General features: G+C 50.3%; 1 protein-coding gene across 1 annotated transcript in view; it reads right to left on the reverse strand.

Annotated features, from left to right (window-relative positions):
• Window positions 1-9,581, reverse strand: part of LOC147095910 (discoidin domain-containing receptor 2-like) — a 239,370-nt gene extending 229,789 nt beyond the window's left edge. The window contains exon 1 of the mRNA XM_085974916.1: window positions 8,948-9,581. The gene's annotated coding sequence lies outside the window, so the exon portion shown is untranslated. The remainder of the gene's footprint in view (window positions 1-8,947) is intronic.
• Between the last annotated feature and the right edge of the window lie 2,566 nt (window positions 9,582-12,147).

Consider the following 12,147-nt stretch of genomic DNA (forward strand, 5'->3'; position numbering starts at 1 on the left):
CCAAATGACCTTTAGTACCTTTTTTTTTTCTCTCTCTGCCAGTTTCCTTTCTCCTCATCTCTGCTGAAAGTGGTGACTTATACTGGGATGTGGTCACACAGGCTAAATTGGGACTCGACTCCATTGGGCTATGGAGGGGAAAGGTCTGTAATGGTCGCTATTTACCAGACACCTCCTCCACTCCCCTTGCCCGCTGCAAAGTGCAAGGATGTTGGGCGAGAAAAGTATTCGGCTTGGCCGCGACGCCTCCCAAAGTCGAATAGCCGCTGGCGCTCTCCCCGCCCGCATGAAGAGTGGCCACTCGGGTGAGGTACCAGAGGGCAAACAGAATCGGGCCGCGGTACTCCCCCACATGAGTGGATGGGGCGGACCTTCCTTTTCTCGTATGTTCTCGCGACCTAGGCGCTGCTGGCAAGGCCGGCGTTTATCAGCCGTCCCTTAGTTGCCCTGAGAAGGTAGGCCGCCTTCTTCTTGAACCGCCGCAGTCCGTGATATAGTGGCGCTCCCGTGACAACAACAATAACCTGCATTTATACAGCGCCTTTAATGTAGTAAAAATGTCCCAGGGCGCTTCACAGGAGTGATTATCAGACAAAATATAACACACATAAGGAGATATTAGGGCAGGTGAACAAAAGCCTGACTACGCCTCTGAATTACTAGGCTAATAAGCACAACACTACTGTACCCCTGAAGATCAGGAAGAGGGGGCTGGGGCCTTCTCTCGGTGGAGATGGTCATTAACTGGCACTTATATGGCGTGGATGTTGCTCGCCACTTGATAGCCCCAGCCTCCAGCTGCCTACTGTAAGCTGGCATAGGCTGTTTGGGACTTCTCTGTGACTGGAGCTATTGAATCTTCTGGGTGCAGCCAATACAGGAAAATCGGGTGGGGAGGAGTGTCCAGGTGCAAAGGAGCCTGCCCAATTTCCTGCCCGCTTATGGCCGGAAAACCGGGCGGGTTCTTTTCGAAGTGCATGGTCCTCCACACCCGTACTCGCTACACCTTGAGGACCCGGTAGTCTCGAGCACAAGAACAGGACAACCCGCCTCAATATCTTCAGAGGAGGAAGGGAACAAACTTGTATGCTGAGTTTTGGGATTATAGTGATGGAAAGTGAGAGACGACCCTTCCTTATTCTCTTTCCCATCCAGAAATGGCGCTGGTCCCCTCTGTTGGTGACCGTGTGGAGGGGGAGCACCCTCCTTTGCTTTTGTACGCGACTCTGCGTTTGATCTGCTGGGCTGGGGTATGTGCAAGGAACTGCAGGGGGAGGGACCAGAGGAAGCGAGTGGCGTATAAATTCGGTGCCTGCAGCTTGTCAGTCGGCAGATAGGGGGCGCCGGTCCGTCCATTTACTTTAAAGGTTAGCCGCTTTGTTGAGGGATTGCGTGCAGGAATTTTACCCCAGAACGTTAATCAAGCCATGGCTCAGAGTAATTTCAGCCACTTAGTACATGACAGAGCAATTGGGCTAGTAATCGGTTGAGGCTCAGTGGGTAGCACTCTTGCTGCGGAGTCAGACTAGTTGTGTGGTTGGCCTTTATTACAAGAGGATTTGAGTAAAGACGTCTTACTGCAATTACATAGGGCCCTGGTGAGACCACACCTGGAGTATTGTGTACAGTTTTGGTCTCCTTACCTAAGGAAGGATATACTTGCCATAGAGTGAATGCAACGAAGGTTCACTAGACTGGTTCCTGGGAAGAGGGGGTTGTGCTATGAGGAGAGATTGAGTAGACTAGGCCTATATTCCCTAGAGTTTAGAAGAATGAGAGGTGATCTCATTGAAACATACCAAATTCTTACAGGGCTTGACAGGGTAGATGCAGGGAGGATGTTTCCCCTGGCTGGGGAGTCTAGAACCAGGGGTCACAGGCTCAGAATAAGGGGTCGGCCATTTAGGGCTGAGATGGGAAGAAATTTCTTCACTCAGAGGGTGGTGAATCTTTATAATTCTCTACCCCAGAGGGCTGTGGAGGCTCAGTCATTGAGTATATTCAAGACAGAGATCGATAGATTTTTGAATATTAAGGGAATCAAGGGATATGGGTATAGTTCAGGAAAGTGGAGATGGGGTAGAAGATCAGCCATGATCTTACTGAATGGCGGAGCAGGCTCGAGGGGCCGAATGGCCTCTTCCTGCTCCTAATTCTTATGTTCTTAATCCCACTCAGTGAGACTCCAGGCTTACACCACAATGCAGTGCTGAGGGAGTGCTGCACTGTCGGAGGTGCCGTCTTTTGGACAAGATGTTAAACTGAGCTCCCCCTCTGCCGTCTCAGGTAGATGTAAAAGATCGCACGGCCACTATTTTGAAGAAGAGCAGGGGGAGTTCTCCCTGGCATCCTGGCCAACACTTATCCCACAGTCAACAACCCTAAAAACAAGATATTCCCAGACATCTCAGTGCTGTTTGTGGGACCTTGTTGTGTGCAATCTGGCTGCCGTGCTTCCTACATTACAACAGTGACTACACTTCAAAAAGTACTTCATTAGCTGTAAGGTGCTTTGGGACATCCTGAGGTTGTGACAGACGCTATATAAATGCAAGTTCTTTCTTTTAGAATGATTGCCACAAATCCTGCCGCAAGCCCTGGAAATACTCAAATTGTTTGCAATGGAAACCTCTTGCACAGCTCGTGTACTCACAGAAGTATTGACCTCCCTTATGAGGGCGCCCCTGGTAGCGACCCCAGGGGTAAAGTTCAGAGGTCAGCCAACTTTAGCGGACAAACTGTGCATTGCTAAAATCTCTCCCTCCAACCCCTGAAAACACAGAAACCTGAATCTCTTGAAAGAAAGACTGACTTGCATTTATCTAGCATTTGTTCAGGACGTCCCACAGGGCTTCAGAGCCAATGAGGTACTTTTTTGAAGTGTAGTCGCTGTGGTAATGTGGGAAACGCAGCAGCCTATTTGCGCACAGCAAGCTCCCACAAACAGCAACGTGATAATGACCAGATCATCTGTTTTTAGTGATGTTGATTGAGGGATAAATATTGGCCTAGGACACCAGGGATAACTCCCCCTGCTCTTCTTCGAAATAGTGCCCTGGGATCTTTTACAGCCACCTGAGGGGGCAGACGGGACCTCGGTTTAACGTCTCATCCGAAATACAGCACGTCCAACAGCGCTGCATTCCCTCAGCGGTGTGTTAGCTGTGGCTCAGTGGGTAGCACACAATCGCCTCCGAGTCAGAAGGTTGTGGGTTCATAGTCCCACTCCAGGGGCTTGAGCACATAAAGCTAGGCTGACACTCCTAGTGCAGTGCTGAGGGAGTGCTGCACTGTTGGAGGTGCCGTCTTTCAGATGAGACATTAAACCGAGGTCCCATCTGCCCTCTCAGGTGGACGTAAAAGATCCCACGGCACTATTTTGAAGAAGAGCAGGGGAGTTATCCCCGGTGTCCTGGCCAATATTTATCCCTCAACCAACATCACTAAAACAGATTATCCAGTCATTATTGATGTGCCTCAATAAATCCGAGACTCGATGTTAGCGAAACAAAACAAGGCTTTTATTGACTTAGAAGGTAACACACAGAGGAGAATGTATCTTCCATCCAGAGGTCTGCCATACTGGATGTGCTGCAGGCTGGGCCAGCTTACATAGGAGCCAGGTATGGGCGGAGCCCTACACACAGTACAATACAATGGAAATGAAACTGAAACCAACCACAGCCACAGGCAGAGAAATACTGATGAGTGATGAATGGAATATTTCATCACAATTATCACGTTGCTGTTTGTGGGAGCTTGCTGTGTGCAAATTGGCTGCCACATCACAACAGTGACTCCACTTCAAAAGTACTTCATTGGCTGTAAAGCGCTTTGAGACGTCCGGTGGTCGTGAAAGGCACTATATAAATGCAAGTCTTTCTTTCTTTTTTCTTTCAGCACTGCGAGTGTCAGCCTAGATTTTATGCTTCTAAGAGCGGGACTTCAAACCCACGATCTTCTGACTCAGAGGCGAGAGTGCTACCCACTGAGCCGTGGCTTATTGAGGAAGGATAGGCGCGTGAATGGTGGCTGAAACATGTCTTTAAAGTCGGAATTTACAAGGCGCGACAGCCTGCTTTAAATCTTTGCCACAGGGTTTACAAAGAAAGTTTCACAAAATTTCTTATTATGGAGCAACAGCACTCACTCTCTGTGAGTCATGGCTGCCACATGTTCTGTTGCCCGCTACGCACAGCCTTTGAGGATTATAAAAACAATCCCCTGGGGAAATTCCCCCAGAAGTCTGCCAATCGACTGCCATAATCTCATGACCAGTGGAACTCCCACACCGGCGTGCAATTGGCGTTGCAGCCGATCTTGCACTGAAGTTACACCGGACGAATGATAGACTCCCCTGCAAGGAAATTCCCGGCAACTGACCCACCTTTCTCTGGCCGGTGCACGTAAACCTCAGTAACGTCAGACCACATATGCCTGGTCATTATCACATTGCTGTTTGTGGGAACTTGCTGTGTGCAAATTGGCTGCCACATCACAACAGTGACTCCACTTCAAAAGTACTTCACTGGCTGTAAAGCGCTTTGGGACGTCCTGTGGTCATGAAAAGGCGCTATAGAAATGCAAGTCTCCTACGTCCCCTTGTCGGTTCTGATGAAGGCTGCGCTGATGAAATGTTAAGTTGCCCGTTCTCGTCCACTGGCTGACGAGCTTAATGCGTTTGCCGATTTGCAGTCTCGTTCCTCATCTCCAATCCTGTTTTCATTTCGTAGCCGACGCCATCGCTCCCATTTCCTCTTAGCTATTCAACGACCCTTTCGTGGCACTTTTAGCCTTACCCGTCCGACGGGGAAACGGACAGGATCGGACAGGCCCCTACTTCACAGTCCATCTGATTTTTACTTTCCATTGAACGGACTCCATTGGATCAACGGCCGATCTCATTTTAGAACAGGAGAACATAAGAAACAGGAGCAGGAGTAGGCCATTCGGCCCATCAAGCCTGCTCCGCCATTCAATAAGATCATGGCTGATCCGATTTTGGCCTCAGCTCCACTTTCCTGCCTGCTCCCCATAACCCTCGACTCCTCTGTTGCTCACATATCTGTCTATCTCAACCTTGAATATATTCACTGGCTCAGACTTCACAGCTCTCTGGGGTAACGAAGTCCAAAGATTCACGACTCTCAGAGAAGAAATTCCTCCTCATCTCCGTCTTAAATGGGCGACCACTTATTCTGAGATTATGCCCCCTCGTTCTAGAGGGGGAACACCCTCTCAGCATTTACCCTGTCCAACCCCCTCAGAATCTTATACGTTTCAATAAGATCACCTCTCATTCTTCTAAACTCCAATGAATATAGGCCCAACCTGCTCAACCTTTCCTCATAAGACAACCCCGTCATCCTTGGAATCAACCTAGTGAACCTTTTCCTGCCATGCAGTGACTATTACCCATCTTATTCCTTCCATGTCTTAAAGCTGCTGTCTATCACTTGACTGAGATGACCTGTTACATCATTCCACTCATGACTGTGTGTGGCTCAGTGAGTAGCACTCTCACCTCTGAGTCAGGAGGTCATGGGTTCATGGCCCACTCCACGAGGCACCAAATCTAGGTTACTCTGCCAGCGCAGTGCTGAGGGAGGGTGGCACTGTTGGTAGGCTCTGGCTTTATTGATGTAGATGTTAAACAAATAGGTCCTCAAGTCTCTGGGGAGTGGGATTTGAACTCTTTTCCGTTGACATAAGAAATAGGAGCAAGAGTAGGCCATTTGGCCCTTTGAGCCTGCTCTGCCATTCAATAAGAGCATGGCTGATCTTCTACCTCATCTCCACTTCCTTCCACTATCCCCATATCCCTTGATTCCCTTAATATTCAAAAATCTATCGATCTCTGTCTTGAAAATACTCAACGACTGAGCCTCCACAGCCCTCTGGGGTAGAGAATTCCAAAGATTTACCACCCTCTGAGTGAAGAAATTTCTCCTCATCTCAGTCCTAAATGGCCGACCCCTTATTCTGAGACTGTGACCTCTGGTTCTAGACTCCCCAGCCAGGGGAACATCCTTCCTGTATCTACCCTGTCAAGCCCTGTAAGAATTTTGTATGTTTCAATGAGATCACCTCTCATTCTTCTAAACCCGAGAGAATATAGGCCTAGTCTACCCAATCTCTCCTCATAGCACAATCCCCCCCATCCCAGGAGCCAGTCTGGTGAAATTTCGTTGCACTCCGTCTCCCTCTATGGCAAGTATTGACACAATCTTTCTAGGGCTCAGAGGCACCGAGTGCTACCCACTGAGCCACAGCTGCCACCTAGAAGACAATGCCATTGAAGCATTTGGAATGGAAAATCAGGTGAGGTGTATAACATGTGGCTGATCCAATCTCGTCCTGTGTTGCAATATCGCCAAGAGTTAAAATCACCCGCCATAAGCGGATTCTGAATCCTGAGCAGTTTCCCGGAGGATATTCTCAAATACCACCAACGCTGCCTCCTCAAGATCCTGCAAATCCATTGGCAGGATAGGCGCATCAATGTTAGTGTTCTCGCTCAGGCCAACATCCCCAGCATCGAAGCTCTGACCACGCTCAAACAGCCCCGATGGACGGGCCACATCGTCCGCATGCCCGATACGAGACTCCCAAAACAAGCGCTCTACTCGGAGCTCCAACACGACAAGAGAGCCCCAGGTGGGCAGAGGAAATGCTTCAAGGACACCCTCAAAGCCTCCTTGAAAAAGTGTAACATCCCCACCGACACCTGGGAATCCCTGGCCCAAGACCGGACAAAGTGGAGGAGAAGCATCCGGGAAGGCGCCGAACAGCTCGAGTCTCTTCGCCGGGAGCAAGCAGAGGCCAAGCACAAACAGCGGAAGGAGCGCACGCCAAACCAAGCACCCCACCCACCCGCCCCTTCAACCAATGTCTGCCCCACCTGTGACAGAGACTGTAGGTCCTGCGCTGGACTCATCAGTCACCTGAGAACTCATTTTTAGCGTGGAAGCAAGTCATCCTTGGTTCCGAGGGACTGCCTAAGAAGAAGAATTCTCAAAAGCACTGAAGCGTGAAGCTGAAATTCTCTATCCCACTAGACCACTGCAGCAACCCCTTTCAAAATTCACACGATGGTATTGCTGGACTCCACACTGATGAATGGCGGCAGTGCCAATCAGGCAAACCTTGAACACCCCTACCACCCGCTTGATGCCCCGCTGTAGTGCCAATCTTGCCCACGCCCTCCGGCTTATGTGTTTTACAATGGAGGCCACCAACCCCCCCCCCCCCCCACCCCCACCCCACTGCCTCCAACAAGGGGAGACTTACTTGGGAGTAAGGAGAGAAGATGACAAAATGATAATATGAAAACGTTAAGATGCACTTCTCTCTTTCCTCACTGGGATGGACGCAGCAGTTATGAGCTTTCGAGCAGAGGAGGTTCAGGGGAGATTTAATAGAGGTTCAAAATCATGAAGGGTTTTGACAGCGTGAATAAAGAGGAACTGTTTTCAGTGACAGGAGGGTTGGTAGCCAGAGGACACAGATTTAAGGCACCCAGAGGGGAGATGCGGAGAATACTGATATGCTCAGCAAGCTGTTATGACGTGGAATGCACTGCCTGAAAGGACGGTGGGAGCACATTCATAGAATCAAACAAAGTGACAGCACAGAAGGAGGCCATTTGGGCCCATCGTGTCCGCGCCAGCCAACAAAGAGCTATCCAGCCTAATCCCACTTCCCAGCTCTTGGTCCGTAGCCCTGCAGGTGAGAGCATCCCAAGGGCACATCCAAGTGCTTTTTAAATGTGGTTAGGGTTCCTGCCTCTACCACCCTTTCAGGCAGTGAGTTCCAGACCCCCACAACCCTCTGGGTGATGAAATTTCCCCTCAAATCCCCTCTAAACCTTCCACCAATTACTTTAAGTCTGTGCCCCCTGATTTTTGACCCCTCTGCTAAGGGAAATAGGTCCTTTCTATCCACTTTATCTATGGTCCTCATAATTTTATACACCTCAATAAGGTCTCCCCTCAGCCTCCTCTGTTCCAAGGAAAACAAACCCAGCCTATCCAGTCTTTCCTCATAGCTAAGATTCTCTACTCCCGGCAACATCCTTGTATTCGATATTCAACAGTAACTTTCGAAAGGGAAATCGGATAAATACTTGAGTAGGAAACATTTGCAGGGCGAATGGGGAAAGAGCTGGGGGAGCGGTAACTAATTGGAGAGCTCTTTCAAAGAGCCAGCACAGGTACAATGGGCCGAACGGCCTCCTTCTGTGCTGTATCATTCTACGAGCAGCCGAGAAGATGTAAATAGAAATAATCACAACAAAAGGGCTAGAGCTTGAGCTGCGAGATTCATGACTCTCTTTGCTGCAGCTCAACCATCCCTCTCACACATTCAAAGCAACTGCACATCCCCGACACAAGCAAACCCCACCACCCCCCCCCCCCACCCCCAGCCATAAATAGGTCCAGGCAGCGGGCGGCCGAGGGGGTCGTTCGGCCCGATTGCCTGCCTCTCTTCTGCGGCTATGTTCGCGCCCGGGTGGCTTTGGGGAGATGGAGCACGCGGTGTCCGCCGGCACGCTCGAGGCCTTCCGCGACCGGTGGGCACCGCGGGGACTGGAGTGCATCGTCACACCCGGCCAATGCAATTTTAATTTAATTTGTTAAGTTTTATTTAAAGTTTCATGAATTTACACAGTCAATTTGTTTAAGCAACAAAGCAAGCAGCCACCCCACATCCCCACATCCCCCCGCCCCCCTCCCCATGACAGCTGGAGCAGATGTAGCACAACACAGGCAGCCAGGTCTCCAGCGCCTGATAGAAAGTCAGAGCAGAAAGTCAGAGCAGCTCTCCCAGAGTTCGGCGGCAGTGCACTGAATCTCAATGAGCTTTCTGGGCCCACCCCTTCCAACAGCCCCCCCCCCCGCGTAAGCCGCCGGCAGGCGTTACGACCCAACAAGTTCAGCAGACTGACCTCTAAAATGGATTCGCTTGACGGCAAGGCGGCTTCCAGGCTCCCTTCCCTCCTCTTCTCCTTTTAAAAAAAAACCAACAGATCGGGATTATCCCGACTCAGTGGCAGCTGCTGCTGCCGCCGCCGCCACCACCTTCGGCCAGCTTTCCCGTCTCCATGGCGACCGGCGGGACCCTCAGAAGTGATTTCAGCGCGCGGAAGAGAAGAGAGAGAAAAAAAAAGGGAAAAAAAAATCAAACCAAATAAAAAAGAACCCACCCAGGGCTGGGCAATGTGGGCTTATTCTCTCTTGCACTCAACGCCTGGAATTCTGCCTTGATTTTCTCTCCATGAGCTCTTCAAAGCCAGGAACTGGAGAAGGAGGAGGAGGAGGAGGGGTGGAGCAAAAGGCAGATGAATTGTATAGTTTCTCAAAAGATTAGGAGGGAAAGAAAAGGCACAGCTGATCACAAAGGACTCGAGTCTCCGCACTCCTGTCACTTGACCGACTGATCTCCTTTCCCCCTTTGTCTGTCTGTGTGCGCGTCTCTCTCTCTCTCTCTCTCTCTCTCACGCTGAACAAATGTTACTATATAAACTGCAGCACTACCAGCCGAGTGCTCCCATGGGCATTTCTTGGAATGGATTAACGCGCTATTCGTTCCCGCCCCCCCTGCTCTGCTGCTCTCTCCTCCCACCCCTCATTAAGATGCCGCTTGGCTCCATCAATCAGTGACATCACCAAAGAGCAGGCGAGTGAGTGTACAAATTGAAAATACTGATCTCATCCACCTCTGTCTGGGAGCCAGACATCAACGCTTCTTTTAAACAGGCGACAGTTGTCCTCATTAGCGGCCGTGCCTTTCAGCTGCCCAGGCCCTAAGCTCTGGAATTCCCTCCCTAAACCTCTCCGCCTCTCTCCTCCTTTAAGACGCTCCTTTAAAACCCTACCTCTTTGACCAAGCTTTTTGGGTCACCTGCCCTAATATCTCCTTATGTGGCTCGGTGTCAAATTTTTGTTTGACAATCACTCGCAAAGTGGCTTGGGGATGTTTTTACTACGGTAGAGGCGCTATATAAATACTAGTTGTCGCTATTCATTAGCAGGAGAACTGGATCGCGGGAGAAAGGCCGAGATAAAAAAAAATACAGCTCGCTACACTCTCATTTCCGAGCATGGCCCACGGGGGAAGTCAAGCGTGACCTTTTTTTTTCTCCCCTCACTCGCTCCCCTCCTATTCCCCCCTCCCCGCCCCCCCGCCGAAGGTTAAAGGTCAGGTACGATTCCGCGTCGCTAGGCGCCTATTGTTACCTCGTCTCCACATGCCAGCCCGGACACCGAGGGCTGGATTTTCTTTCTACAACATCCATGGCAGGAGGGTCGGTAACCAGAGGACACAGATTTAAGGTGATTGGCAAAAGAACCAGAGGCGACATGAGGGAGACATTTTTTTTTTAATGCAGCGAGTTGTTGCGATCTGGAACGCGCTGCCTGAAAGGGCGGTGGAAGCAGATTCAATAGTAACTTTCGAAAGGGGAATTGGATGTATACGTGAAGTGGAAATTTTTTTTTGCAGGACGCGGGGATCGGGACTAATTGGACAGCTCTACTGAGTTTAGTTCTGGGCACCGCATCTCAGGATTTTTTGGCCTTGGCAGTGGTCACAGCACAGATTCACTCAAATGATACCAGGGATTAATGGGTTAAATTATGAGGCCAGGTTATGGGGAAAGGGCAGAAAAAAAGTTTTACATTTTTATAGCGCCTTTCATGACCACCAGACGCCTCAAAGCACTTTACAGCCAATGAAGTACAGTCAGTGGTAATGTACAAACCGCAGCAGCCAATTTGCACACAGCAAGCTCCCACAAACAACAATGTGATAATCTGTTTTTGTTATGTTGGTTGAAGGATACACATTGACCAGGACACCGGGGATAACTCCCCTAAACTCTTCTCTCGAAATAGTGCCATGGGGCCTTTTACGTCCACCTGAGAGAGCACACAGGGACTCAGTTTAACGTCTCATCCGAAAGACAGCACCTTCGACAGTGCAGTGCTCCCTCAGTACTGCACTGGGTGTGTCAGCCTAAATTTATTTACTCAAATTCCATGGGGTGGGACTTGAACCCACAACCTTTGGAACTCAGAGGCAAGTGTGTTACCAACTGAGCCATGGGTAACACAGAAGGGAGTGGGATTAATTGGACAGCTCTACCAAAGAGCCGGCACAGGCGTGGCGGGCCAAAGGGCCTCTTTCTGTGCTGTATCATTCTATGACTCTTATGAACCCCCCCCCCAAACCCCGGGGCAAAAGAGCTTGGCCCCGGAGGGAAGGGTGGGTGGGGAGGAGTGGGGGGGGTTGCAGTGTTAAGAGGTTATCGAAAACCTGGTGCGCTAATTGCTCCTGGTTTTCCTCCCAGTCCGGAGAGGGAATGACGAGCTCATTCCAATGGTCGGCAAGCGCTCCGATTCCGGGTTTGACGCGGACTCTGTGTCGGCTTTTCTAATCCCAGCTGCGGTGCCAGCAAGGGGGCGGGAGGAGAAACTTTCTCTCAGATTAAAACCACGTGCAGTTCGCAACCAAGTCTGCAAGAAGCGCTTAGGCCCCCGCCAAGCTTTTGTGCCCAGGCGCTGAATAGGGAACTTCACTGATGATCACCTGTGGGCTATTGCCCCATGGGAGGCATCGCGACCAAGCTTAATTCTGTTCTCACCTGATGTCTGCACATGCTCACTTTGCTGCAGGGGCTTCATTGGGAGTAAGAGCTCTGGGTGATGTTAGCCCTCCCAAGCTCGGAGAGGCTACGGCTAGTTTTAGCCTCCTACCCCCTAAATTCCCTTCCTAAACCTCTTGGGGATGCTTTACTGTGTTAAAGGGGCTATATAAATGCAAGTTGTTGTTGTTGTTGAGGAGACATCACAGACAAAGCCCGATCCTCACTTCACTTGATACCCGCTCTGACCAGCACAAGTTAATGGATAGTGCTCAGGACCAACTGATAGATTACTCGCTAGTGTCAGCTGTGGCTCAGTGGGTAGCACACTTGCCTACTGAGTCAGAAGGTTGTGGGTTCTAAGTCCCACGCCAAGGGACTTGAGTACATAAAATGCTAGGCTGACACTCCAGTGCAGTGCTACACTGTCAGATTGTGCAGTTGTTTGGATGAGAGGTTAAACCGAGGCCCCGTCTGATCTCTCAGGTGGATGTGACAGATCC

The sequence above is a fragment of the Somniosus microcephalus genome, unplaced genomic scaffold, assembly GCF_052327205.1.
Source record: "Somniosus microcephalus isolate GS21.2 unplaced genomic scaffold, FLI_Smic_1.0 unresolved_chr1, whole genome shotgun sequence".
Classification (NCBI taxonomy): Eukaryota; Metazoa; Chordata; class Chondrichthyes; order Squaliformes; family Somniosidae; genus Somniosus; species Somniosus microcephalus.